Here is a 5,547-nt window from a genome sequence, read left to right on the forward strand (position 1 = left end):
TATCGCTTTGAATCACTCGTGTCTTAATATTCATGCCATGATTAGATTATGTGATCAAGATTATGCTAGGTAGCATTCCACATCAAAAATTATCTTTTTTATCATTTACCTACTCGAGGACGAGCAGGAATTAAGCTTGGGGATGCAGATACGTCTCCATCATATCTATAATTTTTTATTGTTCCATGCCAATATTATACAACTTTCTTATACTTTTGGCAACTTTTTATGCTATTTTTGGGACTAACATATTGATCCAGTGCCGAGTGCCAGTTCCTGTTTGTTGCATGTTTTATGTTTCGCAGAAACCCCATACCAAATGGAGTCCAAACGGAATAAAAACGGACGGAGAATATTTTTGGAATATTTGTGAAATATGGGAAGAAGAATCAACGCGAGAAGGTGCCCGAGGGGGCCACGAGGCAGGGGGCACGCCTGCCCCCTGGGCGCGCCCCTGACCCTCGTGGGCCCCCCGTAAGGCGGTTGCTGCTATTCTTTTGCCGCAAGAAAGCTAATTTTAGGAGAAAATATGGGCGAAGGTTTCAATCCAATCGGAGTTACGGATCTCCGGATATATAAGAAACGGTGAAAGAGCAGAATCCCAGAACGTAGAAATAGAGAGAGACAGAGAGACAGATCCAATCTCGGAGGGGCTCTCGCTCCTCCCATGCCATGGAGACCAAGGACCAGAGGGGAAAGCCTTCTCCCATCTAGGGAGGAGGTCAAGGAAGAAGAAGAAGGAGGGGGGCTCTCTCCCCCTCGCTTCCGATGGCGCCGGAGTGCCACCGGGGGCCATCATCATCACCGCAATCTTCACCAACAACTTCACCGCCATCATCACCAACTCTTCCCCCCTCAATGCAGCGGTGTAACCCCTCTTTTACCCGCTGTAATCTCTACTTAAACATGGTGCTCAATGCTATATATTATTTCCCAATGATGTATGGCTATCCTATGATGTTTGAGTAGATCCGTTTTGTCCTATGGGTTAATTGATGATCATGATTGGTTTGAGTTGCATGTTTTATTATTGGTGCTGTCCTATGGTGCTCTCCGTGTCACGCAAGCGTGAGGGATCCCCGCTGTAGGGTTTGCAATATGTTCATGATTTGCTTATGGTGGGTGGCGTGAGTGACAGAAGCACATACCCGAGTAAGTAGGTTGTTTGCGTATGGGAATAAAGAGGACTTGATACTTTAATGCTATGGTTGGGTTTTACCTTAATGATCTTTAGTAGTTGCGGACGCTTGCTAGAGTTCCAATCATAAGTGCATATGATCCAATTAGAGAATGTATGTTAGCTTATGCCTCTCCCTCATATAAAATTGCAATAACGATTATCGGTCTAGTTATCGATTGCCTAGGGACAAATAACTTTCTCGTAACAAAAAGCTCTCTGCTAAAACTAATTTAGTTGTGTCTTTATCTAAACAGCCCCTACTTTTTATTTACGTGCTCTTTATTATCTTGCAAACCTATCCAAAAACACCTACAAAGTACTTCTAGTTCAATACTTGTTCTAGGTAAAGCGAACGTTAAGCATGCGTAGAGTTGTATCGGTGGTCGATAGAACTTGAGGGAATATTTGTTCTACCTTTAGCTCTTCGTTGGGTTCGACACTCTTACTTATCGAAAGAGGCTACAATTGATCCCCTATACTTGTGGGTTATCAAACACCACCAAATGCTATCTTTGATATGTCGCAAATTATTGATGATGCTACTTCTACTATGGATGATGCTTATGATGATGCTAGTACCTTTCTTGCTAATGATGATGTGCCACTTCATGACTTTCTTGATAAACAAATTGCTATAGTTATACAACATGATGTTGTTGAATCTGATGATGAGCTTGAAACTGAATCTCCTGAAACACCTGCTAGAACTAGCCTTCCTAGATATGAATTGCCTAAGGTACCTGAAGGTTATGTTATGAGTTAAGACGCAACAAGAGATATTCTTGCTTGCAATGATAGAGATGATCTAGAGAAATTACTATGCAAGTATAAAGAAAAAATCTTTGAATGCTAGAATGAAATGTGATCCTAAGTTTGGTACTTCACCTATCTGTATTGCTGATAAGGATTATGAATTCTCTGTCGACCGAGAGTTAGTTACTCTGGTTGAATCTGATCCTTTCCATGGTTATGAAACAAAAACTGTTGTGGCACATCTTACTAAGCTGAATGATATAGCCACCTTTTTTACTCATGATGAGAAAACGCGCTACTATTTTATTCTCAAATTATTTCCTTTCTCATTAAAGGGTGATGCTAAAGCTTGGTACAATACTCTTGCTCCTGATTCTGTGCGTAGTCCCCATGATATGATTTATTACTTCTCTGAAAAGCATTTTCCTCCTCATATGAAACAAGCTGCCTTACAGGAAATATTTAACTTTGTGCAAACTAAAGAAGAGAGTCTCCCACAAGCTTGGGGGAGGCTTCTCCGGTTACTTAATGCTTTGCCTGATCATCCTCTTAAGAAAAATGAAATACTTGATATCTTCTACAATGGACTAACCGATGCTTCTAGGGACTTCCTAGATAGTTGTGCTGGTTGTGTTTTCAGGGAACGAACTGTTGGACAAGCTCAAGAATGAAACGTCTCCAGCGTATCTATAATTTTTTATTGCTCCATGCTATATTATCTTCTGTTTTGGACATTATTGGGCTTTAATATTCACTTTTATATTATTTTTGGGACTAACCTACTAACCGGAGGCCCAGCCCAGAATTGCTGTTTTTTGCCTATTTCAGAGTTTCGCAGAAAAAGAATATTAAACGGAGTCCAAACGGAATGAAACCTTCGGGAACGTGATTTTCGGAACGAACATGATCCAGGAGACTTGGACCCTACGTCAAGAAACAAAAGAGGAAGCCACGAGGTAGGGGGGCGCGCCTACCCCCCCCCCCCCCAGGGCGCGCCCTCCACCCTCGTGGGACCCCTGTTGCTCCACCGACGTACTCCTTCCTCCTATATATACCTACGTACCCCCAAACGATCAGATACGGAGCCAAAAACTTAATTCCACCGCCGCAACCTTCTGTACCCACGAGATCCCATCTTGGGGCCTGTTCCGGAGCTCCGCCGGAGGGGGCATCCATCACGGAGGGCTTCTACATCAACACCATAGCCTCTCCGATGAAGTGTGAGTAGTTTACCTCAGACCTTCGGGTCCATAGTTATTAGCTAGATGGCTTCTTCTCTCTTTTTGGATCTCAATACAATGTTCTCCCCCTCTCTCGTGGAGATCTATTCGATGTAATCTTCTTTTGCGGTGTGTTTGTTGAGACCGATGAATTGTGGGTTTATGATCAAGTTTATCTATGAACAATATTTGAATCTTCTGAATTCTTTTATGTATGATTGGTTATCTTTGCAAGTCTCTTTGAATTATCAGTTTGATTTGGCCTACTAGATTGATCTTTCTTGCAATGGGAGAAGTGCTTAGCTTTGGGTTCAATCTTGCGGTGTCCTTTCCCATTGACAGTAGGGGCAGCAAGGCATGTATAGTATTGTTGCCATCGAGGATAACAAGATGGGTTTTTTATCATATTGCATGAATTTATCCCTCTACATCATGTCATCTTGCTTAAGGCGTTACTCTGTTCTTATGAACTTAATACTCTAGATGCATGCTGGATAGCGATCGATGTGTGGAGTAATAGTAGTAGATGCAGGCAGGAGTCGGTCTACTTGTCTCGGACGTGATACCTATATACATGATCATACCTAGATATTCTCATAACTATTCTCAATTCTGTTAATTGCTCAACAGTAATTTGTTCACCCACCATAAAATACTTATGCTCTTGAGAGAAGCCACTAGTGAAACCTATGGCCCCCGGGTCTATCTTCATCATATTAATCTTCCAACACTTAGTTATTTCCGTTGCCTTTTACTTTGCTTTTATTTTACTTTGCATCTTTATCACAAAAATACCAAAAATATTATCCTATCATATCTATCAGATCTCACTCTCGTAAGTGACTGTGTAGGGATTGACAACCCCTTATCGCGTTGGTTGCGAGGATTTATTTGTTTTGTGTAGGTGCGAGGGACTCGCGCGTAGCCTCCTATTGGATTGATACCTTGGTTCTCAAAAACTGAGGGAAATACTTACGCTACTTTGCTGCATCACCCTTTCCTCTTTAAGGAAAACCAATGCAGTGCTCAAGAGGTAGCAAGAAGGATTTTTGGCGCCGTTGCCGGGGAGGCTTACGCAAGGTCAAGTCAAGATTTGGACTCCCGACAACGAGCCATTTCTGGCGCCGTTGCCGGGGAGGTCTACGCAAAAGTCAACATACCAAGTACCCATCACAAACCCTTATCTCCCGCATTACATTATTTGCCATTTGCCTCTCATTTTCCTCTCCCCCACTTCACCCTTGCCGTTTTATTCGCCCTCTCTTTTTCGCTTGCTTTTTGTCTGCTCGTGTGTTGGATTGCTTGTTTGTCATGATGGCTCAAGATAATACCAAATTATGTGACTTTACCAATACCAACAATAATGATTTCCTTAGCACTCCGATTGCTACTCTTACCGATACTGAATCTTGTGAAATCAATGCTGCTTTGTTGAATCTTGTTATGAAAGATCAATTCGCCTGCCTTCCTAGCGAAGATGCCGCTACTCATCTAAATAGCTTTGTTGATTTGTGTGATATGCAAAAGAAGAAAGATATTGATAATGATATTGTTAAATTGAAGCTATTTCCTTTTTCGCTTAGAGATCGTGCTAAAGCTTGGTTTTCGTCTCTGCCTAAAAATAGTATTGATTCTTGGAACAAGTGCAAAGATGCTTTTATCTCTAAGTATTTTCCTCCCGCTAAGATCATCTCTCTTAGAAACGATATTATGAATTTTAAGCAACTTGTTCATGAACATGTTGCACAATCTTGGGAGAGGATGAAATTAATGATACGTAATTGCCCTACTCATGGTTTGAATTTGTGGATGATTATACAATTTTTTTATGCCGGATTGAATTTTGCTTCTAGAAATCTTTTAGATTCGGCCGAGGGAGGCACTTTTATGGAAATCACTTTAGGAGAAGCTACTAAACTCCTAGATAATATTATGGTTAATTATTCTCAAGGGCACACTGAAAGATCTACTAATAAAAAAGTGCATGCGATAGAAGAAATTAATGTTTTGAGTGGAAAGATGGATGAACTTATGAAATTATTTGCTACTAAGAGTGTTTCTTCTGATCCTAATGATATGCCCTTGTCTACTTTGATTGAGAATAATAATGAATCTATGGATGTGAATTTTGTTGGTAGGAATAATTTTGGTAACAACGCGTATAGAGGAAACTTTAATCCTGGGCCTTATCCTAGCAATTCCTCTAATAATTATGGTAATTCCTACAACAACTCTTATGGAAATTTTAATAAGATGCTCTCTGAATTTGAGACTAGTGTTAAAGAGTTTATGAATTCTCAAAAGAATTTCAATGCTTTGCTTGAAGAAAAATTGCTTAAAGTTGATGAATTGGCTAGGAACGTTGATAGAATTTCTCTTGATGTTGATTCCTTG

This window comes from Aegilops tauschii, chromosome 2 (genome assembly GCF_002575655.3).
Source record: "Aegilops tauschii subsp. strangulata cultivar AL8/78 chromosome 2, Aet v6.0, whole genome shotgun sequence".
NCBI lineage: Eukaryota > Viridiplantae > Streptophyta > Magnoliopsida > Poales > Poaceae > Aegilops > Aegilops tauschii.